Source organism: Otolemur garnettii, unplaced genomic scaffold, assembly GCF_000181295.1.
Source record: "Otolemur garnettii isolate 467f Iridium unplaced genomic scaffold, OtoGar3 scaffold00045, whole genome shotgun sequence".
In the NCBI taxonomy this organism is placed as follows: Eukaryota; Metazoa; Chordata; class Mammalia; order Primates; family Galagidae; genus Otolemur; species Otolemur garnettii.
In genome coordinates this window covers 5,251,909-5,277,044 of record NW_003852440.1, presented here as the reverse complement: position 1 = coordinate 5,277,044, position 25,136 = coordinate 5,251,909, and the positions used below count along the sequence as shown (strand labels likewise).

At 41.3% G+C, this 25,136-nt stretch overlaps 1 protein-coding gene and 1 pseudogene across 2 annotated transcripts in view; one reads left to right on the top strand and one right to left on the bottom strand.

The window, feature by feature from the left end:
* Nucleotides 1-25,136, bottom strand: part of CNIH3 (cornichon family AMPA receptor auxiliary protein 3) — a 117,941-nt gene that overhangs the window by 61,565 nt on the left and 31,240 nt on the right. The gene's annotated exons all lie outside the window — the stretch shown is intronic.
* On the top strand, nt 15,500-16,497 carry LOC100949025 (annotated as a pseudogene).

The following is a 25,136-nucleotide window of genomic DNA, read 5'->3' as shown; positions in this document are numbered from 1 at the left end:
TCTTTTTCTATATTTTGGAAAAGGTTGAGTAGTATGGGTACTAGTTCCTCTTTAAAGGTTTGGTATAATTCTGACGTGAATCTATCTGGTCCTGGGCTTTTCTTTTTAGGGAGATTTTGTATAGTTGATGTTATCTCAGAACTTGATATAGGTCTGTTCAACATTTCCACTTCATTCTGGCTGAGTCTTGGGAGGTGGCATGCTTCCAAGTATTGGTTGATTTCCTTCAGATTGTCATATTTCTGGGAATAAAGTTTCTTGTAATATTCATTAAGGATTTTTTGAATTTCTAAGGGGTCAACTTTTTTAAATTTTAGCTGTTTTCTTACTGAAGACTTTTGAGAGGCCTTTATATACTTTGGGCATAAGTCCCTTGTGAAATCTATAATTTACAAATATTCTCTTCTAACCTCTGGCATATATTTTCATCCTAAGAGTATGTTTCTTAGGGCAGAAATTTTTCATTTTGTCATTGGTTTACCACATTTATCAGATTTCCCTTTATGAGTCATACTTTTGGTTTTGAATCTAAGAACTCTTGGATCTAAGAACTCCTAAGGTTACAAAGACTTTCTTCTATTCTTTTTCTAAAACCTAGAATGTTCTCAATGGACGAATTAAACCATGTTTAATTTCTAGTATATTTAGAACTATTCCACTTCTCTATTTCTTATAGTTTCAATAGTTTGGTGATTTTGAGTGGACACAGCAGGATGGCAGAGCAGAAGGATCATTCAGCTGAGCTCTCCTAGAACAAGAGAGGAAAAAGAGAGAACCCAGCCATACTTGGCACAAGGACCTTACCCACAGTCATAGCTCAGGGGGAACAGTGAAGAGGTCGTGAGCTGGATATAGCATATGTTCCAAAGTGATGGAAATCTGATGAATTAGGCAAGTGATTGTGACTGGCTGGTATTGGCTGGCTGCCCACAGAGCCCTGGGACAAGAAGCCTTTCAGGAGTTTTAAGTTATTGGGGGAAGCTGTGCATTAAGTGGAAAGCTTGGGAAAGTGGGCAGACTCAAACAGTATATAGCAACCAGATTTGAAGGCTGGTTGAAGGGGATTTGCCATAGGTTTGGTGTCTGACAAGGCAGACCTACTGAGAAGGTCTTGGTGGCCAGGGGGCTGCCATTGTGGAAAGGTTCTGAGAAGGTCTCAGGAGAGGCATAAAGCACAGTCATCTTAATTCTGCCTGTTGGGATCAGAACTCCACTCTTGAAATAGGCTGAGGGACTCCTGTACTCCATGGGAACTGGAGTCAGGGGGCACTGCAAGACCCCTGAGCTTTAAGATCCCAACCTGGAAGGGTCTGAATGCTGAGGAAACAATCAGGAGATCACCAAAGGCAACTAAGTTTGTAATAAGGACAATAGAAGTTGCTGACTGTGCTCTCTGCCTCCTAAAAAATCTACCGTGCCTCCTGGTAACCTGGTGACATATTGCAACATACCATCATCAAGAACAAATTCTGTTTGGAATAAAGGAGGCAGTGAGAAGTAAAAGAAGGACAAGGAGGTGAACAAGAAGAAAGAATACATGAGAAGGAACCAACAGAAAAATTCAGGCACCATGAAAAACCAAAATAGAGGAACTCCCCCAAAGGATGATGAGGCAGCTAATACAGAAGACTCCACCTATAAAGAATTAATGTACTTGACAGAAAGGGAATTTAAAATATGGATGATAAAGACAATAAAGGAATGGATGAGAAAATGGAAAGATAGAACCAAAAGTCCAACAAGAGATATATAGAATATAGAAAGGACATGGTGAAGCTTAAGGAAATGTACAATCAGGGAATGTAAAGATGCAGTAGAAGTATCAAAAATAGGTTAGACCATGGAGAAGAAAGAACCTCAGAGCAGAGGATAAAGTTTTTGAGTTAACACAGGGTAGTTAAAGAAGCAGAAAAGAAGAGAGGGAAAGCAGAACAAGTGCTTAAAGAACTACAAGACAGACTCCCTGAACTATTCAAATATAGAAATAATAGGGATTCCTGAAGGGGAATTTTGAATACTAAGGGAAAGATTGTCCCAAAGGAATGGAAGTCCTACAAGAGACCATCATAAAGGAAAACTTCCCAAGTTTTACAAAAGACTCCAACACACTCCTTTCAGATGGATATCAAACCCCAGATCATCTCAACTCAAACAGAGCCTCTCCAAGACACATTGTAATGAACCTGTCCAAAGTCAACATGAAAAAAAATTCTGCAAGCAGCCAGGAGTAAGCACCAACTGACCTTCAGAGGCAGAGCCATTAGGATGAAGTAGACTTTTCAACTGAAACCTTCCAAGCCAGAAGAGCATAGTTATCCACCTTCCAACATTCTTCTCCTTTTTTTTTTTTTTTTTTTTTTTTTTTTTGAGGCAGAATCTCACTTTTTCACCCTTGGTAGAGTGCTATGGCATCATAGCTCACAGCAATCTCAAACTCTTGAGCTCAAGTTATTCTCTTGCCTCAGCCTCCCAAGTAGCTGGGACTATAGGTGCCCTCCACAATGCCCAGCTATTTTTAGAGATGGTCTTGCTCTTGCTCAGGCTAGTTTCAAACCTGTGAGCTCAGGGAAATCCACCCACTTCAGCCTCCCAGAGTGCTAGGATTATAGGTGTGAGCCACCATGCCTGGCCTCAACCTTCTTAAACAAAACAATTTTCAGCCCAGAATTCTGTACCTTGCTAAACTAAGCTTCAAAATGGATGGAGATCAAATATTTTACAAATATTCAAGCACTGAGGAAATTCTCCATAACAAGAGCTCTATAGGAATTATATAGACCTATTTTCAACACTGAGCCACCACAATGGACCACCAGGAAAGTAAACACCCTGAAGCTAAGGGTCAAAACTTAGTTTCCTCAATGACACAAAGGATAAAACTACATAACAGACTTTCATAAAATAAGATAACTAAAATTCCACTGCACTCATCAATTCTCTCAACAAATGTCAATGAACTGAATTCACCACTGAAGAGGCACAGGCTGCCTGAATGGATAAAAATGCACAAGCCACCCAGCCTTGAAGGACAAATAAAGACTCGGGCGGGGTGAAGGGATCGAAACCAGTATTTCAAGAAAATGGAAATCACAAGAAAAGAGGGGTTGCAATCTTATTTTCAGATATAAGCAGATTTAAAACAACTAAAGAAAGACAATGATGGACACATCATACTGGCCAAAGGAACAATACAACAAGAAGACATTTCAATTTTAAATATTTAAGCACCCAACTTAAATGCTACCAGGTTTATGAAACAGACCTTGATGGGTCTGAGCAATATGATATCCATAACACCATTTGACAGAACTGGACAGGTCCTCTAAACAGAAACTAAACAAAGATACAAAGGACTTAAATGTAACGCTAGAACAAATGGGATTAATAGACATATACAGAACACACCATCCCAAAGCTAAGGAACATACTTTTTTCTTGTCAGCCCATGGTGCATACTCTAAAAATCAACCACACCCTGGGACACAAATCAAATCTCAGCAAAATTAAAAGAATAAAAATTATACCTTTATATCTTCTCAGACCACAAAGAAATAAAGGTGGAGCTCAACTCCAACAAAAATGTTCATTCCCACACAAAGACTTGGAAATTAAACAACCTTTTGATGGATGATAGTTGGGTTTAGGAAGAGATGAAACAGGAAATCATTAAAGTCCTCAAACATAACAACAATTAAATTACAAGTTGTCAAACCCTGTGGGATACAGCAAAAGCAGTTGTAAGAGGGAAATTTATGGCATCATATGCCTACGTTCAAAAAACAGAAAGAGAGTACATCAACAAACTCCTAAACCATCTTACAAAACTGAAAAAGAAGAATAATCTAATCCCAAACCCAACAGAAGAAAAGAAATAACCAAAATTTGGGCAGCGCCTGTGGCTCAAAGGAGTAGGGTGCTGGCTCCATATACTGGAGGTGGTGGGTTCAAATCCAGCCCTCGCCAAAAACTGCTAAAAAAAAAAAAAAAAAAAAAAAAAAAAAGAACCAAAATTAAATCAGAGATTAATGAAATTGAAAACAAAAAAATCATTCAGAAAATTAATAAAACAAAAACTTGATTTTTTGAAAAAATAAATAAAATCGACAAACATTTGGCCAGATTAACTAGAAACAGAAAAGTAAAATCTCTAATAACCTCAATCAGAAACAATAAACGGGAAATAATAACAGATGCTACAGAGATACAAGAGATCATCTCTAAGTACTACAAGAAACTCTATGCCTCAAAATTTGACAATGTGGAGGAAATGGATCAATACTTGGAATCACATCCTCTCCTTAGACTTAAGAAGAAATAGATATCTTAAACAGACCAATTTCAAGAACTGAGATTGAAGAAACAATAAAAAATCTCTCAATAAAGAAAGCCCTGGTCCAGATGGCTTCGCACCAGAATTCCCTCAAACCTTCAAAGAAGAGTTTATACCCATACTGTAGAAATTATTCCAAAAAATTAAGAAGGAAAGAATCTTCACCAACATGTTCTATGAAGCAAACATCACCCTGATACCAAAACCAGGAAAAGACCCCAAAAAAGGAGAATTTCAGACCAATCTCACTAATGAATACAGATGCAAAAATTCTCAATAAAATCCTAGCCAATAGATTACAGTTATACATTTAAAAAATCATTCATCACAATCAAGTAGGTTTCATCCTCTGGATGCAAGGCTGATTTAACATACGCAAGTCCACAAACATAATTTATCAAATCAATGGAAGTAAAAACAAAGACCATATGATTGTCTCAATAGATGCAGAAAAAGCATCCTATAAAATTTACCATCTTTTTCTAATTAGAACATTTAAGAATTTATGCATAGGTGACACATTTCTGAATCTGATCATAGCCATCTACAACAAACCCACAGTTAATATTGTACAGAATAGAGGAAAACTGAAAGCTTTTCCACTCAGAACTGGAACCAGACAAGGTTGTCCTCTGTCACCACTACTATAGTTCTGGAAGTTCTAGCTAATATACTCAGGCAAGAAAAGGAAATAAAGGGCATCCAAATGGGGGCAGAGGAAGTCAAACTCTCCCTCTTTGCCAATGATACAATCTTATACTTAGAGAACCCCAAAGATTCAACCATAAGACTCCTGGAAATAATCAAAAAATACAGCAATGTCTCAGGATATAAAATCAATGTCCACAAATCAGTAGCCTTTGTGTATTGCAATAATAGCCAAGATAAGAAGCTAATCAAGGACACAATTCCCTTCATAATAGCTTCAAAAAAAATGAAATACCTAGGAATATACCTAACAAAGGAGGTGAAGAACCTCCACAAGAAAATTATGAAACCCCAAGAAAAGAAATAGCAAAAGATATTAACAAATGGAACACACCATGCTCATGGCTGGGAAGAATCAACATTGTTAAAATGTCTATACTACCTAAAGCAATCTACAGATTCAATTCAATCACCATTAAAATACCGTCGTTATACTTTCAAGATTTGGAAAAAATAATTCTTTATTTTGTACGGAACCAGAAGAAACCCCATATAGCCAAGGCGATTCTTAGTAATAAAAACAAAGCCAGGGGGCAGTGCCTGTGGCTCAAAGGAGTAGGGCACTGGCCCCATAAACTGAACCTGGGGTGGCAGGTTCAAACCCCACCCCAGCCAAAAAGCTGCAAAAAATAAAAATTAAAATTAAGCCAGGGGTATCACCTTACTAGACTTTTGGCTATACTACAAGGCCACAGTGATCAAAACAGCATGGTATTAGCACAAAAAGAGAGACATTGACATTTGGAACTGAATATAAAACCATGTGATGAAACTAACATCTTACAGCCAACTGATCTTTGATAAAACAAACAAAAACATACACTGAGCTAAAGAATCCCTATTACATAAATGATGTTGGGAGAACTGGACCCACATCTCTCACCACTTACAAAAATTGATTCAAGATGGATAAAGGATTTAAATCTAAGACATGAAACAATAAAATTCCTTTAAGAAATTGTAGGGAAAACACTTGAAGATACTGACCTGGAGAAAGATTTTATGAGGAAGACTTCCGTGGCAATTGCAACAATAACAAAAATTTAAATAATGGGGCTTAATTAAACTAAAAAGCTTCTGTGCAGCTAAGGAAACAACAACCAAAGCAAACAGACAACCTTCAGAATAGGAAAAGATATTTGTATATTATGAATTGGACAAAAGCTTGATAACTGGGATCTATCCAGAACTGAAATAAATCAATAAAAAAAGACCCAACAATCCCATACATCACTGGGTATATTACTGGGAAAGAGAGATGAATAGAATCTTCTCCAAAGAAGACAGGTGAATGACTAACAAGCATATGAAAACATGCTCATCACCCCTAGTCATCAGAGAAATGCAAATCAAAACCACCCTGAGACATCACCTAACCCCAGTGAGAATGGCCCATATCACAAAGTCTCAAAGCTGCAGATGTTGTCGTATATGTGGAGAGAAGGGAACACTTTTACACTACTGATAGGACTACAAACTAATATGACCTTTTTGGAAGGAAGTATGAAAAATCCTCAAAGAACTCAAACTAGACCCCACATTTGATCCTACCCAGAAGAAAAAAAAGTCATTTTATCATAAGGACATTTGCACTAGACTGTTTATCACAGCTCAATTTACAATTGCCAAAATGCAGAAACTTCCTAAACGCCCACCAACCCAAGAATGGATTAACAAGCTGCAGTATACATATACCACGGAATACTATTCAGCCATTAAAAAAGATGGAGACTTTACATCTTTTGTATTAACTTGGATGGAGGTGGAACACATCCTTCTTAGAAAAGCATCACAAGAATGGAGATGCAAGAATCCGATGTACTCTATTCTAATATGAAGGCAGCAGATGAGCTAATATAATGGGGGGTATGGGTAGGGTAAGAAGAAAGTGGGGAAAGGGGAGGAGAGAGGGGGATAGGGGTCATGGTATATGGCGCACCTCTTGGGGGCAGGACACAATTACAAGAGGGACTTTATCTAACAAATGTAATCAATGTAACCTAATTCTTTGTATCCTCAGTGAATGCCAAACAATAAAAAAGAAAAAAAAAAGATGAAGACTTTATACCTTTTGTGTTAAACCTGGATGGAGGCGCAACACATTCTTCTTAGTAAAGCATCACAGGAATGGAGAAGCAAGAATCCAACATACTCAATTCTTCATACGAGGACTATTAATGACACAGTACATGGTGGAGGTGGGGGGGATGGAGGAGTGGAGAGAGGGAAGGAGGGAAGGGAGTGGGGGATCACAGTATGTGACACACCTCTTGGAGGCAGGACACAATTGTAAGAGTGACTTTACCTAACAAATGCAAACAGTGTAACCTGGTTCTCTGTACCCTCAATGAATCCCCAATAATAAAAAAAAAAAAAAGAATCCTGATGGATAGGGCAAAGATTGAGGTGGGAACAATTCATAGAGCCATTGTAAAACACATTGTTTATGTCCAGTCCAAGTTTTATGCCTGGAATTAGTGTGATCTTGAGTCCTGAAGTCTCTGTGCACTGATTCTCAAACTGCTATGGGCAGGTGTTTGCTTCGTCACTTCTGAGCCTCAAAGAAAAACGCAGCATTGACTCCAAAGTCAAAAGGACTTTAGGAGGCTCTACAGGGGTACCATGCCCCTATTCAGGTCCCTGCTCCACTCCCATCAACCACATAGTATATTAAAAAGGGTCAGAGTCTCTAACTGTTGACCCACTGCCCCCCCTTTCCTACAAAATGCAATGCCAAAAGTCACAGGTGGTCAAAACTTTCTGAAGTCTTTCCATGTGTTTTATTTTATGTTCATTTTATGTAATATCCCAAAAAGATGTGGCACCACTTTCCAAATGAAGAATCGAGGAGAATGAGAGGCTGTTAGGAACATCCAAGGCCACCCTGCAGAGGCAGGCAGAGCTGGACACACTTTCTCCATTTCTCTTCCTTGTGCTCTTCCCATCAGGCCTTCTTTATAAGGGAGAGTGAGGAAGGTTTATTTGCACATCCATCAGTATGGGATGCCATGCTGGGCATGACACAGCAGGCTTAGCGCAAGTTCTGCCTTCCAAGAGCTCCCAGTCAAACTGTCTGCTGAAAAGGAAATTAAACTTCCAACCAGCACAAAAGCTCTGAGTCTAACCCCATTCTATTTCACCTCTGCTTTAGTCAGGGTTCCCCAGAGAAACAGAAACAATAAGATGAGTGTTTATACACAGAAGGAAGATTTCCTTTAAGGAACTGGCTCATGCAGTTATAGAGATTGAGAAGTTCAGGATGTGTAGAGTGGACTGGCAGGGTGGAGACCCAGGAAAAAGCCAATGGTCAGTTCAGGTCTGGAGGACTTCTGCTAGTGAATTAACTCTTGCCCAGAGGAAGTCAGACTTTTCAGGCCTTCACCTGATTAAGTGAGGCCCACCCATATTAGGGCATTTTAGGGCATTAATCTACTGATGTAAATTTTAATCTTGCCCCAAAACACTCTCACAGAAACATCCAATATAATGTTTGACCACATATCTGAGTACTGTGGCCCAGTAAAATTGACACATAAAATGAACCATAATAAGCTCCCAAAACCAGGGATCATCACAGGCTCTAGGCAATGCTGGGCCCTGGCCTGTGGGGCTTGGTTGGAAGAACAGAATGACAGAGTGAAGAACATGGTCCTTTTCTCACTCGAGGAACCATTGTGAATTGTGACATCAGCATCTCGGTCTCCTTGCTGAGGAAGTTGCCTTGAAGTTGGTTGGAAAAACTGTGTGATCCAGACTGCTCTACTAAGGGATAAAGAATCTGAGCACCGGGGAGGAAAGGGGCATGTCCTGGCCCTCCCTCCACTGAGCATGCACAGGGAAACTTACCATTGTCATAAGAGCAGTATCACAAGTGGGTACTCTCTGTGCTGTGGGCTGCCCAGAAGGGGCTCCACAAATGGATAGGGCTGGAAAAATTCTAAAGTAGAGTCTTAAGGATCAAGAGCCCCTTGGACTCTGCAGGGGAAAGGCCACCAATCAAGGGGAAAATGAGATCCACCCATGCCCTCCAGGCTTGAGCTCTTCACCACCACCCCTGTGCCTGTCCCCACAGTCCCTGATCTTCTCATGCCACTGCTTTCCTAGGTCCTCCCATAATCACCACCCCATCCTCACACCATCACATAATGAACTGCCACTGGCTTCCTTTGTGTAAGTGTCCTCCATACCATTCTTGTCCTAAAAAGGGTCCTGGACCTGCAGGAGGTCTCAGTTGAGTCTTGACCTTGCCAGTTACTAATTGTGTGGCCTTGACACATTACTTCCCTTCTCCAGGTTTTGATCTCCTTACCCATAAAGTGGGAATAATCCCCAAGTCAATAGGTGGCTGTGAGTGTGGAACAAGGCAATACAGACTATAGAGAGAAAATGGTGTAGGAGCTAAGGGCAGAGCCGCTCCGGGGACACAGACAGGTGAGAAAGCCAGCTGGGCCCACCTGTTACAGGTGGGAGACTGAGCACACAGATGCCAGGAGAAGGCCAGGGGTCAGCAGGTGAGCTGGGAAGGGAGACAGCAGCTACCCCTAGAAAATCTCCAGACCTGGATGATGAGTACAAATGGGGGAACACAGGACATGCTGGCATGTTTGCCATTGTCTGTGCTAGAATGTGCAGACACAGCTGGCTCTGACATTGCTTCCCTGGTCCTCGTCTAGTTAACAGAAAACAAAGATGCTCCGGAGCCAGGCAATTCTGGGATCCAAGCCAAGTGAGCAGGAGACCAGGCAGACTGAGCCCCAGCCACCTTGGTCCTCCTGACAGCAGAGCCGCCCTGATTCCAGCCAGCAGCCATCAGGTCAGGGTGAAATCCAGAGAGAAGAGGATAATGAGAAGGACTGTGCACTGGCGACTTGCCACAGGCACAGGCCAGCAGCCAGTCTGAATAGCACAGCCACAAGAGAGGCCATGTGGTATACTGGGGCCTTCCTCAGCTCCACCCAGCCCAGCAGGTGAAGCACCTTAAAAATCACAAAACCTGCCCCTCAGTAACTATCCTCAGCCCCAGGCTCCCCTTCCTCCCCACCCCCACTGAGTTCTTGCTTACTCTGGCATCCTTGGTTCTCAAACACAAGCAAGTTCTGGCTCAAATGCCCTTTTGGGGTCTTGGCCTTCAGTCTCCCTCCTTCTTCCAGTACAATGTTCTCTGCTCCTTTGAGTAAACAAGTATCTCCTCCAACACCCAGATCTGCAGCTGGCCCAGCTCTGGGCACCATGTACCCAGGAATGTGTAGCATGTACCCAGGAGGGCACCAGGCTCCACACCCCAAAGTACCTTCCATGAAGATCCATCACTGTTCCTTCCTAAAAATGCTTACCCAGCACCTGACACTGTGGCAACAGCTGGCAATATTCTAAAAGCAGGCAGAGGAGTTTCTGGCTTCTACCTCACTCTATCGGTTCAGTGTTAGTTCTGCAAACATGATGCTTCTGGGCGTCGCAGCCTAAGGAGCAAGACACCCATCAACATGGATTCTTTTAATCAAGTTGAAGACAGTCTGCAATTAAGAAGGGCAGTAATGCCTGCTCTGGGCCTGAACTTAAGTTTTTAAAAGCTGTTGGTGGACTGTTTGCGGCTTGTTTTGAGATCCTCAGGGGCAGGAGGTAGAATTAATCAGCCTCTGGAGTTCATGACACATTATCATCACTGACCTGAGCAAAGGCTTCTCTTTATTCATTCTTTTTTTTGAATCTTAACATCCCCTTCCCTTCATCCCAGGCAAACTGGTTTACATTTAATGTGTATCTTTTTGTTCGTTGTGTTCTTACAAAGCACATACTGTTGTTTGTGTGGTTATGATTTTCAATTACCTACCTCAGCTCTCATTCTCCTTCTTATCATTTTGCCCTCAGCAGTGTAGCCACAGGGACCATGGGAGTGGCTACACTACACTTTGTTTATGCCAGGGGTTCTCAACCTTCCTAATGCTGCAGCCCTTTAATACAGTTCCTGTGGGTTGTGACTCACAGGTTGAGAACCACTAGTCTATGTGCTCCCCAGGGAGAAAGACTCGACCCTTGGTTTTTTGTTTGTTTGTTTTATTTAATTATTTATTTATTCATTTACTTATTTCACTTTGTCACCCTCAGTAGATTGCTGTGGCATCACACCTCACAACAACCTCTAACTCTTAGGCTCAAGCAATTCTCTTGCCTCAGCCTCCCAAGTTGCTGGACTATAGGCAACCACCACAATGGCCAGCTATTTTTAAACACGAGGTCTCGCTTTTGCTCAGGCTGGTCTCAAACCTGCGAGCTCAGGCAATCCACTCGCCTCAGCCTCCCAAAGTGCTGGGAATGCAGGCATGAGCCACCACACACGGCCTCAAGACTGGACCCTTGTAACTCAAATAATATCACAAAACCCTCATACACTGGTGTGGCAATTTCTTTAGGATTTCTACTTAGAAATGGAACTGTTGGATCTTGAGGTTCATGTCGTTTTTAAACTGTACTAAGCACAGTTAAAAGTGGCTATGCTTTGATTGGGTGCTGTAGCTCATGCCAGTAATCCTAGCACTCTGGGAGGCTGTGCTGGGAAGATCACTTGAGCTCAGGAGTTCGAGACCAGCTTGAGCAGGAGCAAGACCCCTGTCTCTAAAAACTAGCCAAGTGTTGTGGTGGGTGCCTGTTGTCCCAGCTACTTGGGAGGCTGAGATAGGAGGATAGCTTGAGCCCAGGAGGTTGAGGTTGCTGTGAGCTAGATTGACCCCAAGGCACTCTAGCCTGAGGCAGCGGAGTGAGACTCTGTCTCACACACAAAACATGTGGCTACACTTTACAATGCTGCAGGCTCCATATCCCACATTCCCACAGACACCTGGCAGATGCAGCTTCCCTAATAAGCACAACATGCTCTCTCTATTGTTCTAAGTTGCATTTCTCCAGTGATGAGTTATAGCATCTCTTTATGTAAGGATCAGCCTTTGGGATTTCCTCTTCTGCTTAGATGCTTCGCCCAGTTTCCAGCACGATTGCTGCTGTTTTACCTTCTTCCTCTGCACTTGTTGCTCGTATATAGATGGGAATCCTCTCCCAGTTTGACATTTTGAATACCTTCCCTCACCTGTCACCTGATAATTCATTAACTCTGTGGCTATAGTGTCCTTCACTGAATGAAAATCAGTTCCACCCATTTTTGTCTCATGTTTTACACTTTTTGAAGTTTTAAGTTCTTCCTTGCCACTAAGATGCAAAGATAGACCCTTACACTATTTTCTCTTTTCTTTATGACATTTTGGGGCTCTAATTAGTCCTCCTGTTACCAGTACTTTTTCTCAAGACCACATTAGAAAAACATAAAAACAAGTGGTTTTTGAGAAGAAAGAAAGGAAAATTTATTGTTTTGCCAGCAGAGGAGGAAAAATGGCACACTATTCATTTCAAAACATCAGTTTTTCCTGGATGTAAGCAGAAACACGGAGCTTTTAAAGGGGAGGGCCTATTGCCATTCAACTACAGTTAATGACTCTCATTGTCCCATCTCTGGTAAAGACAAAACCATGCCCTTCACCCGCATGGGAGGCCTCCAACCCCACCTTCTGCAGTACAAAGAATAAAAAGCACTCCCTCCTCCCCCAGGACCAGCACCCAAGACAGGGATGCGGATTTCAGTTTCCAGAAAGAGTAGAAGTTTTAAAGAGACATAAAACACCAAGCTATTTCCCCTGTTACATATTCCCCACTTGTAATTTTGCACCTCCATATCTATGTGAGGGGGTGACTACTCAGATGCCAGCACTTGGGGCTATCCTGAGTCAATTCACAAGTCAGAATTAATTCAGACCATTTACTGAATATTTCAAGCACTTGTTCTCTGTTAGGCACTGTGCTGTGAGCTACACACAGAAGACATGAAATGGTCCCTGGACTCCATGTGACCGAAGATGAAAGGAGTCAGGAAAGGGCAAGCTCCAGTAAAAGGAAGGAAATTTCAACTTGCAAATTGCCCAGGAGACCACAGTCTCAGCAGGCACCTGGAAACCACGTGCAAATAAGGTAACACCAAGCAAACGTCTGGGTAGCCCAGTAACAGCCCAGAGAAGACAATTCCTGGAGAGCTAGAATTCATTTCCCAGTCTAGACAAATTTGTACTAGGAAGTTGAATGTTAAGTTTTGACATTTAATCAACTCTTTAAGAAAACAGTTCATAAAATACAACTGGCACAGCCTGTACAGTATGCCCAAATGGGCAGATTCCTTCTGTGTAAAGCCATGTTTTAGCAGCCTTTTCCTCCAAATCTATGCAGATCCATGAACTGGTAATCAAAGGCTGAGGTATAGCATGCTGTGGAGACCTATAAAGGCTCCTAAGACAAGTGCCCACTCTAAAAGTCTCTTTCAAAGACTGTTCCCACCAGGAGACTACCTAATGATTAATTAAGATTCTTCTAAACAGTATCACCTGCTTTGAGAAGTTTTAAAAGCTAGGCATTAAGATTTTATTAAGTAAATTGCTTCAGTGAAAGAACAGTGGCCACAGTATCAAGTCAGAATAAAACCACAGGTCATATCCCTGCTGGGACCCTTACCATACCTGGGCCAGGGACAGTCAGAAAGCTGGATGGATTATTTCACAGCCATCAGCACTCCTTCCCACAGCACCAGCTGTGTGCATGATGAGAGAGGCACACGGCCTGGGCTTACAGCAAGGGCACAGTGTGGGGTCAGGAACTTGAGTTTGGGCTCTGACTTTGCTCCCCATAATGTGACTTTGGACAATCCTGTAGCTCCCTTGTGCCTGTTTCCTCATGTGCAAAATCAGCATGTTGAGTTGGATCAGCATTTCTAACCATGGGGCAGGGATGGTAAAGACTTCAGGATTTCTTAGGCAAGCTGTCAAAATACAAGGGAGCATGGGCCCTGCATCTGCTAAATCAAAACCAGAGGGTGGCTTCACCAGGGCTGGTGCAGAGCCACCTGACTACTCTCTCCATCTCTCATGTGTCCTGTGTGGCTTGGAGAATGTTAACACAGCACCTAAAGCATCCCTTAGGTAACAAAAAACCAGCATACTAGCCTCCTTGAAACTTACAGACAGAATCCTTGAAAATTTAGATCTAAGTTTCCTGGAAGCTCAGGAGGAAAGAGAAATCGGTTATACAGTTATCCACATCCATAAAGGAAAAGGGTGCCAGTTCCTCAGGAGAAACAAATTATTCCCTAAGCTCATATCTGAAAAGTATTTACTTCACTTATTTCAGCTACCGTAGAGAACAGAGCACCGCACAGCAGGCACAGCCATAGGTATTAGACTGTTGATTGTGGCATCCCTCAGTGATGAAGGAGAACAGAAAAACACGACCCAGGTAAAACAATTTGAGGAGGAGGCAGGACAAGACAATGTGGTCCAAATTTTTACGTGCTTCAAATCATCTTCCATTACCCTCGCTCACAGCCAGACATGTGGAAAATCTAAGAACAAACCAGTGGAGGTGAGGATGTCCAGCAAAGGCCTGGGCGGTGTGTGCTCTGTGCCACTCACTAGCAGTGGCTCCCTCCAGCTTGAAGGTCCAGGGCACCAACAGTGACACAGACAGCGCCTTGTGAAAACTGAGGAATCTAACTAGGATCCTCCTTCCTGCTTGCATGTCCCTTTTCCTTCAAAGAGGAGCTGGGCTAAAAAGCTTCCATTTACTCCATCTTCACCCTAGATCCCTCCTTTGCCCTTCTCCACCCTGCCCTGGCCCCTGGGAGGCCCACCTCTGAAGAATGCACCATCCCCCCCGGCCATCCTTGCTTCCCGTTATGTTAGACTAGTAGGAAGCGCCTCAGAAGACAAGCCAGCCTTTTAAGGGTTATTTTCCAGTTCCCTTCCTACTGGACTATGGCTTGGCAGTGTCTCTGCCCCACCACACAAGTCCCCAGCTCCTTCAGGAGACAACCCACCCACCACAGCTCCCATGAAGTTCCAGTAAAAGCCTCCTCCCCTCGCTCCTGCATACCTAGCTGTGGCAGCAACCTCCCCTGGTTGCCAGATCCTGATGCCTCACCATCCCTGTTGGTTTCTTAACCCTGCCCCTCCTCTGTAAACAGCTCCCTCATTAAACTCTCCTCAGTAACCCTCTGTGAACATGTGGCCTGTTTCCTACTGGGACCCTAACTGATACCTGAGCCAACAAGAGACCTGAGGGTTAGGTCACATTGCATCACCTAAATACTCTGGAGGACACGTTCCAGCACTTGAAGAAATCGTTGATCAAGTCAACATTCTACCACAGAGATGGGATTTGTTTGACTAGAAAAATTTTAAAGCAAGTGTTACCAGTGACTAGTTACTAGTTAATCAGTACAGGTATTTAAAAATATATATCAGTCGCCCTTTCGCAGATGCAAGAGCCTAGTGCGGTGGTGGGAGAGGTATCGGCAGTATCCGTGCTGCTGCCAGGGCTTCAGCCTGACCCATCTGAGTTCTCGTCCGGGCCAAGCCCACTCGAACCACAGCCATGTCTGGGGATGAGATGATTTTTGATCCTACTATGAGCAAGAAGAAGAAGAAGATGAAGAAGCCCTTCATGTTAGATGAGGAAGGAGATGCCCAAACAGAAGAAACCCAGCCCTCAGAAACAAAAGAAGTGGAGCCAGAGCTGACTGAGGACAAAGATATGGAAGCTGATGAGGAGGACAGTAGGAAAAAAGATGCTTCTGATGATCTAGACGACTTGAACTTCTTTAATCAAAAGAAAAAGAAGAAAAAAAACAAAAAATATTTGATATTGATGAAGCTGAAGAAGGTGTAAAGGATCTTAAGATTGAAAGTGATGCTCAAGAACCAGCTGAACCAGAGGATGACCTTGACATTATACTTGGCAATAAAAAGAAGAAAAAGAAGAATGTTAAGTTCCCAGATGAGGATGAAATACTAGAGAAAGATGAAGCTCTAGAAGATGAAGACAGCAAAAAAGATGATGGTATCTCATTCAGTAACCGGACAGGCCCTGCTTGGGCAGGCTCAGAAAGAGACTATACATGTGAAGAGTTACTGAATCGCGTGCTCAACATCATGAGGGAAAAGAATCCAGACATGGTTGCTGGAGAGAAAAGGAAATTCGTCATGAAACCTCCACAGATCATCCGAGTAGGAACCAAGAAAACTTCTTTTGTTAACTTCACAGATATCTGTAAACTACTACGTCGTAGCCAAAACATCTCCTTGCATCTTTATTGGCTGAATTGGATACAAGTGGCTCTGTAGATGGTAATAATCAACTTGTAATCGAAGGAAGATTCCAACAGAAACAGATAGAAAATGTCTTGAGAAGATATATCAAGGAGTATGTCACTTGTCCCACATGCCAATCGCCAGGCAATCCTGCAGAAGGACACCCGACTTTATTTCTTACAGTGCGAAACTTGTCATTCTCGATGCTTTGTTGCCAGTATCAAAACTGGCTTCCAGGCTGTCATGGGCAAGCGAGCACAGCTCTGCGCCAAAGCTAACTAATTTGCTAATCACAACCAGTTTTGCAAAGTGTGATGTGGAGATTTGGCAGGATGGTTTGCCATCAGAGTGGATATACCTTTGTATTAAAAGCAAGATAAAAAAGCTGCCAAGTTCTTTGGCGAGTGGCTGATTGGTCTGAAATCCTTGCAAGATGCCGATACTCAGATATACTCATTGCCTACTTTAACACCTGTCAGAGAAATGTGATATGTGGTAAGGAGGTGCTTTTTTAAAATCGTTCATAGACTTCTGTAAAGTGCAAGATAAATTAAAGTTATTATAACAGTGAAAAAAATATATATATATATATCCCCATGGAAAGTATATCTGGCTTTGAGCAATGCAGCTTCCTAATGAATTCTCTAGAATGAATTATTTGCCAATTGTGTTCCTAAGAAACTAAATAAGTGGCCTGTTATATGGAATTATTGAATACAACCAATTAAATTTTGCTGGGCATTTGCCAATTCTGTTTTTAAAACTAAGTATCAGATGCAAAAAAAAAAGGGGGGGGTGTACTGAGGCCTCTCCTAGTTCATGAACAAAGAAAGAAAAAAACCTCTATCATCAGCATATTAAAGAACTTCTTTATTAAACAACAACAACAAAAAAGCCAACTCTATAGCAAGGAAGCATATGTATGGATCTTCCAAAAACAACTAAAGATCTTTAAACATAAGATTACAAAAGGAGTAGGGGCTAGAACCCCCTGCCTTTCTTCAAATTGAGTATCTCACCTATTAGGAGTCTATACCAACTCTTCAGGTAGAGTTAAAAAGCAACAGTATAAGAAAGTAAGATGGTTGCCAAGAGGCAGCTTTCCATAGGGCCTCCTGTCCAGAGGGAGAGATAATGGATAGAATGGACTCAATGAAGCTGAAGGTGGGGAGCTGAGCTAAGAAAGAAGATAGATAAGTGCACATTATCTCTACAGAGACAAGCTGCCACTCCAAGGAAATAAATTCCAGGTACAAAGCCCACTGCCAAGAGGATGAGAGAGGCTCGCTGTGTGTTCTCTACAAGAGAGCAGGGAGCAAACGATCTCTTATTTTATCCCAAGGGAGAGGGCCACTAAACATCGGGCCTTCTTCTCTAGGGAGGTCCCACTCGTAAGCCTAGGAATCATCCTGCCAGGCATACAATTGAACAAATATGTTCCCTGTAACTGTGAACTCCCCGTCCATGCTTTCTCCCTTGCCTGGTGGATGGTAGGCCTGGCTCCTGCAGAGCCCAGAGTGTTTGGCAATTCTGTATGAAGGCTAGGTATGGTGCGGGCCTCTGGACAGCAGGGTGGAAACAGTGACTCAAGTGGAAGTTGAGGGGTGCAGAAAGAGAACAGGAGAAAGAGACCCACTGAGCCGCAGAGGTGCTCATGCCCTGGGTCAGACTTTGGCAGTGCACTCCCTGGAGCCAGTTGCTCACTGGAGGGAACTGGGCTTTAGCCCCTCATGGTTGCCAGGGCAGTGTATGGTGGGAATCAGGCACTGAAGCCTCCGAACTGAATCTGGAGGTGCACACCCCTGATCCCATTGCCCACCAGAGAGAACTGGCTACAGCCCCTCCTGGATGTCAGGGAGGTGTGCAGTGGGGAGGAGATGCTGGCTCCCCTCTGACACTTGTGGGAGTACTCCCCTGACTCCATTGCTCACTGGAGGGAAACACGCTCCAGCTGAGCAGAATTGCCAGTAGCAGTGCCTTATGGGAGTTGGAAGTGCTGACACCTCTGGACAGACTCTTTGGCAGGCTGCACCTTCCTGACCCCATAGCTCACTGGAGGGAACCAAACTCCTGCCCCTCAGGTTTTCAGGAGGGAACTGCCTGTAGATCCCTACTATAGGGTCACTAGAGAGCCTTTGAAGTCTCTCTGCTGAGTAGTCATTGTACTGTTCGGGACAATCAGACTAGAACTCTTGACATGGGCTATCCATCCAGGAACTCTCCAAGGTTGAGCAGTGCTCCTTTTATAGCAGAAGGAACTAGTTTTTCTCCTCTAGCTATTATTGGTGGGGGTGCACCACAGTTGCTTGTATCTCTCCCCAGCTGAGACTTCAGCCTAATACCACACAACTCATTAGGATTAGATAGAGGCTGGCTGACTACAAGAGAGAGCCTGCTAGTGCTACCCACACCAAGCAGGTCCTCAAGTCTCTGACTGCAGCTCTAAAAGGGACCACTGCAAAGCTGTAGAGGAAAAGCCACAATCACTAATCCCAGCTCACTGGTAAAGGACTGGTAAACTTCACTTCCCAGGCCATCAATCCAATCTCACTGTACCAGTTTTAGCTGCAAATCTGTGGAAAATAATCATAAAGTAAAACTAATAGGAGAATTCTGGCAATGTGAATAACCAGAGTAGATCAACTCCCCCAAGGAATGACAAAGAAGATACAACAGAAGATGCCATTTATAGACAAATAGTTGAATTGTCACAAATAGAATTCAGAATATGGATGGCATATAAAATGAATAGAATGGAGAAATGGAATGGAAATAGAAATCCAAAGTGTTGTTCAAAAGTTGTCTCAAGAAATTAATGAATTCAAAGACAAAGTCATCGAGGATATGGACATAATGAGAAAAGAGATAGTAGAGCTCAAGGAAATGAAAAAGTTATTCAAGGAGATTCAAAATACAACAGAATCCCTCAGTACCAGAGTTGAGTAGGCAGAAAAAAAGGATCTCTGAAATTGAAGACAAAGCTTTTCTCAAAGAGGCAGAGAAATTGAAAGCAAAAACTGATCATTCCCTGAGACAGTTGTGGGATCACTCCAAAAGATCAAACATTCATCTTATAGGAATTCCTGAAGGAGAAGAGGATGGTCCTAAAGGCACAGATGCTGTACTCCAAGATATTATAGAGGAGAATTTCCCAAGCACTGCAAGACATACAGAATTTCAGATAGTAGTTTCAGAACCCCAGCAATACTCAATCCAAATAAAGCATCTCCTAGACACATTGTAATTAACTTTGCCAAAGTTAATATTAATATGAAGGAGAAAATTTTGCAAGCAGCCAGATATAAGAAAAGCATTACCTACAAAGGGAGAGATATTAGAATGACTCCAAATCTTTCAGCTGAAACTTTTCAAGCCAGAAGCGGATGATCATCAACCTTCAATCTCCTAAAACAAAACAACTTTCAGCCAGGATCCTATATCCAGCTAAACTAAATTTCATTTGTGATGGAGAAATCAAACAATTTACTGACATATAGATGTTGAGGAAATTTGCCATAACTAAACCAGCTCTCCAGGAAATACTCAAAACCTTTTTTATAATTACCAGCACAATGGTCTACCACCAAAGTAAACTCACCTAGAATTTATCAAACAAAACATGACTCTCACATGTGAAAGAATTAAAAATATCCACTGGACCTTTGAAAACATTATGGCCAATATCCTACCATTCCTATCAATTCTCTCAATTAATGTAAATGGCTTGAATTCTGCTCTAAAGAGGCACAGGTTGGCTGACTGGATACAAAAACTCAAGCCAGTTGCCTACAAGAGACTCATCATACCTCAAAAGATGAAAAAGACTCAGGGTGAAGGGATGGACAACTATAATGCAGGCAAACAGAAATCAGAAAAAAGTAGGGGTTACAATTTTATTTGCAGATACAATAGAACTTAAACCAACAAAGATAAGGAAAGACAAGGATGGACACTACACATTTCTCAAGGGAACACTCAACATGAAGAGAGTTCAATAATTAACATTTATGCACCCTACCTAAATGCTCCTCAGTTTATAAAGAAAACCCTAATGGATATAAACAATGTTATATCTTCCTGCACTATATAGCTGGAGATTTTAACAACCCTTTGCCATTTCTGGAAGAAGAAACTAAACAAATAAATAATAGACTTAAACTTGACCATAGAACAAATGGAATTAACAGACATCTACAGAACATTTCATTCTAATAAAATTGAATAGGCATTCTTCTCATCAGCCCACAGATCATCCTCTAAAACTGATCATATCTCAGGACACAAGTCTAACCTCAGAAAATTTAAAAGAATAGAAATTATTCCTTGTATCTTCTCGAACCATCATGAAATAAAAGTTGAACTCAACAGCAACAGGAATCTTCATACTCAAACAAAGTCATGGAAACTAACCTTTGGCTGAATGATAGCTGGATCAAAGACAAGAAGGAAATCACCAAAGTGAAACAAAATGATAACAAAAATACAAATTATTAAAACCTGTGGGTTACTGCAAAGGCATTCCTAAGAAGGAAATTTATTGTGTTGGAAGCCTTCATCAAGAAAACAGAAAGAGAGTAAGGCAACAATGGGACATCTCAAGCAACTGGAAAAGGAAGAAGAATCCACCCCTAAACCTAGCAGAAGAAAAGAAATAAACAAAATTAGATCAGAACTAAATGAAATTGAAAACAAAAGAATCATTCAGAAGATCAACGAAAAAAAGTTGGTTCTTTGAAAAGATTAATAAAATTGATAAACCTCTGGCTAACCTAAACAGAAACAGAAAAGTAACATCTTTAATAACATCAATCAGAAAAGATAAAGGAGAAGTAACAACAGATACCACAGAAATTCAAAAACTCCTTAATGATTACTACAAAAAACTCTATTCTTAGAAATATGATAATCTGAAGGAAATAGACCAATATCTGGAAGCACAAGACCTTCCTGGACTCAGCCAGAAAGCATTAGAAATAGATCTATATCAAGCACTAAAATCTCCTGAAGAAGAAAAGTCCAGGACCAGATGGCTTCACATCAGAATTCTATCAAAGCTTCAAAGAAGAACTAGTACCCCATATTACATAACATTTTCCAAAACACAGAAAAAGAAGGAATCCTCCCCAACACATTCTATGAAGCAATTATCACCTTAATTCCCAAACCAGGAAAGGGCCCAACAACGAAAGAAAACTATAGACAAGTATCATTAATGAATATCGATGCAAAAATATTCAATAAGATCCTAGCAAACAGAATTCAGCAATACATCAAAAAAATTATACACCATGATTAAACTGGTTTTATTCCAGGGTTGGTTCAACCTGTTGAACAAGGTTGGTTCAACATATACAAATCTATAAATATAATACACCACATAAATAAAATTAAAAAGACCATATGATTCTATCGATAGATGCAGAAAAAGCTTTTGATAATATCCACCAACCTTTCATGATCAGAATACTTAAGAAAATAGGCTTAGATGGGACATTTCTTTTTTTTTTTGAAACAAATTTTATTACATGAGTTAATTTTTATGTCCAAGCACAAGGATAATGAAATACATTTTCCATGAAAAATATTATATACATTAAATAACATACAGTGGTAATACTGCAGTATAGACGGGACATTTCTTAAACTGATGGAGGCCATTTACAGCAAACCCACAGCCAATATCATATTGAATGGAGTAAAATTGAAAACATTTCCACTCAGATCTGGAACTAGACAAGGACGCCCATTGTAACCCTGCTACTCAACATAGTAATGGAATCCTAGCCATTGCAATCAGCAAGAGAAGGGGATCAAGGGTATTCAAATGGGGTCAGAGGAGGTCAAACCCTCACTCTTTACAGATGATATGATCCTATACCTGGAAGACCCCAGGGACTCAACTACAAAGTTCTTAGAAGTGATCAAGTAATACAGCAGTGTCTCAAGATACAAAATCAATACTTACAAATCAGTAGCTTTTATATATGCCAATAGTCAAACTGAAAACATAGTCAAAGACTCTATCCCTTTTATGGAAGTACCAAAGAGGATGAAATACCTGGGAATTTATCTAATAAAGGAAGTGAAAGATCTCTATAATGAGAACTATGAAACCCTGAGAAAAGAAAAAACTGAAGATGTTAACAAATGTAAAATTATACCATGATTGTGGCCAGGAAGAATCAAAATTGTTAAAATGTCCATACTACCCAAAGCAATCTACAGATTTAGTGAAATCCCTATCAAAGCACCAATGTCATACTTTAAAAAACTTTTTAAAATAGTACTTTGTTTTATATGGAATCAGAAAAAAACTCAAATAGCTGGCTTGACACCGGAAGCACAGTGATTATGGCATCAACCACATACACCCAGGCTGGCAGGTTCAAATCCAGCCCAGGCCAGCTAAACAACAATAACATCTGCAACAAAAAAATGGCCAGGCATTGTGGTGGGCACCAGTAGTCCCAGTTACTTGGGAGGCTGAGGCTAGAGAATCACTTGAGCCCAAAAGTCTGAGGTTGCTATGAGCTGTGATGCCATGGCACTCTACCCAGGGTGATGTAGTGAGGCTCTTCTCAAAAAACAAAAAAATAAAAAAATAACTGAAATAGCCAATACATTCCTTAGAAACAAAAACAAATCAGGAGGAATTACATTACCAGACTTCAGCATATACTATAAATCTATAGTGATCAAAACAGCAAACAGCATGGTACTGGCACTAAAACAGAGATATAGGTCTATGGAAGAGAACAGAGAACCTAGAGATGAACCCAAGCACATATCATCATTTACTCTTTAATAAGCCTAACAAAAACATGCACTGGGGGAAAAGACTCCCTATTTAACAAATGGTGCTGGGAGAACTGGCTCGTGACCTGTACAAGACTGAAACTAGGCCCTCACCTTTCATCTTTAACACTGATTCTCAGTGGATAAAAGATTTAAATTTAAGATAGGAAACTATAAAAATACTAGAAGAGAGTGCAGAGAAAATGCTTGAAGATACTGGCCTGGGAAAATATTTTATGAGGAGGACCCTCTGGCAATTGAAGCAATATCAAAAATATATTGCTGGGATCTAATCAAGCTAAAAAGCCTCTGCATAGTTAAGGGCAATGTAAGTAAAGCAAACAGACAACCTCCAGAATGGGAGAAGATTTTTGCAGGTTGTGTTTCCGACAAAGGTCAGCTAACCAGAATCCACAGAGAACTGAAGTTAATCAATAAGAAAAGGACAAGGCTTGGCGCCTGTGGCTCAAGTGGCTAAGGCGCCAGCCACATACACCTAAGGTGGCGGGTTCGAATCCAGCCCAGGCCCGCCAAACAACAACAATGGCTGCAACCAAAAAATAGCTGGGCGCTGTGGCACGCGCCTGTGGTCCCAGCTACTTGGGAGGCTGAGGCAGGAGACTCGCTTGAGCCCAGGAATTGGAGGTTGCTGTGAGCAGTGAAGCCATGGCACTCTACCCAGGAGCTCAGCTTGAGGCTCTGTCTCAAAAAAAAAAAAGAAAAGAAAAGAAAAGGACAAACAATCCCATTTCTTGGACAGAAACTTCTCTGAAGAAGACAGGCACATGGCCTACAAACACATGAAAAAATATTCAACATCTGTACTCATCCAAGAAATGCAAATCAAAACCACTTTGAGATATCACCTAACTCCAATAAGATTAGCCCACATCACAAAACCCTAAAACTGCAGATTTTAGCATGGATGAGGGGGCAAGAAACACTTCTACACTGCTGGTGGGACTGCAAACTAATACAGCATTTTTGGAAAGAAGTATGGAGAATTTTCAAGGAACTAAAAGTTGACCTAATGTTTGATCCTACAAAATCATTATTAGGTATCTATGCAGATGAACAAAAATCATTTTACAACAAAGACATTTGCACCAGAATGTTTACTGCAGCCCAGCTCGCAATAGCCAAGTCATGGAAGCAGCTAAAATACCCATCCACCAATGAATCAATAAACAAATTGTATTACTGGAATACTATGCAGCCATAAAAAGAGGGAGACTTTACATCTTTTATGTTTACCTGGATGGAGCTAGAACATATTCTTCTTAGTAAAGTATCTCAAGAATGGGGAAAAAAGTATCCAATGTACTCAATATTATTATGAAACCAATATATAAACACACATTCACACTAATGATAAAATACAAAGATAGTCCAGAATGAATAAAGAGAGAAGGATACGGGAGGGTGAGTGGAGACAGGGTATTTGGTGGGATCGCCTAATGTACACAAGGCAAGTGTACATTTCAAAACAACTAAGAGTATATTATCAATGTAATACCCTAAAACCAAATAAGTGAGGTGATGGTTATGTTAATTAGTTTGATATAAGCATTCCATATTGTATATCAAATCATCACATCGTACCTCATAAATGTATACAGTTATGATTTAATAAAAATTAAGTTAAAAAAACAAAAAGCAACAGTAACTAAGAGTTTATACTGAGTTCATACAGCTTCACCAGTTCACAGAGCAAATGCTGAGAATGGTGGCAGTTCCTTAACAGAATTCTTCATGAGAGACATGTGCAGAAGTGATCGATAAAAATGTGGAAACATGCAAAACCCAATTACTCCTTATATTGGTCTGAGAAACACGAACCCAAAATTTAAGGAAGAAAAACATAAAATTTAGATGAAATGTCTAATAAGCTATAGTCATTTTTAATAATGAGATCCTCCCAGTTTGAAACATGATAGCCAAAATATTTATGTTTGGAGAAAGAAAATAAAGCCTAATTGGGCTGTGCCTGTGGCTCAGTGAGTAGGACACCGGCCCCACATACCAAGGGTGGCAGGTTCAAACCCAGCCCCAGCCAAACTGCAACAAAAGATAGCCAGGGGAAAAAAAAAAATGGCCAGGCATTGTGGCGGGTGCCTGTGGTCCCA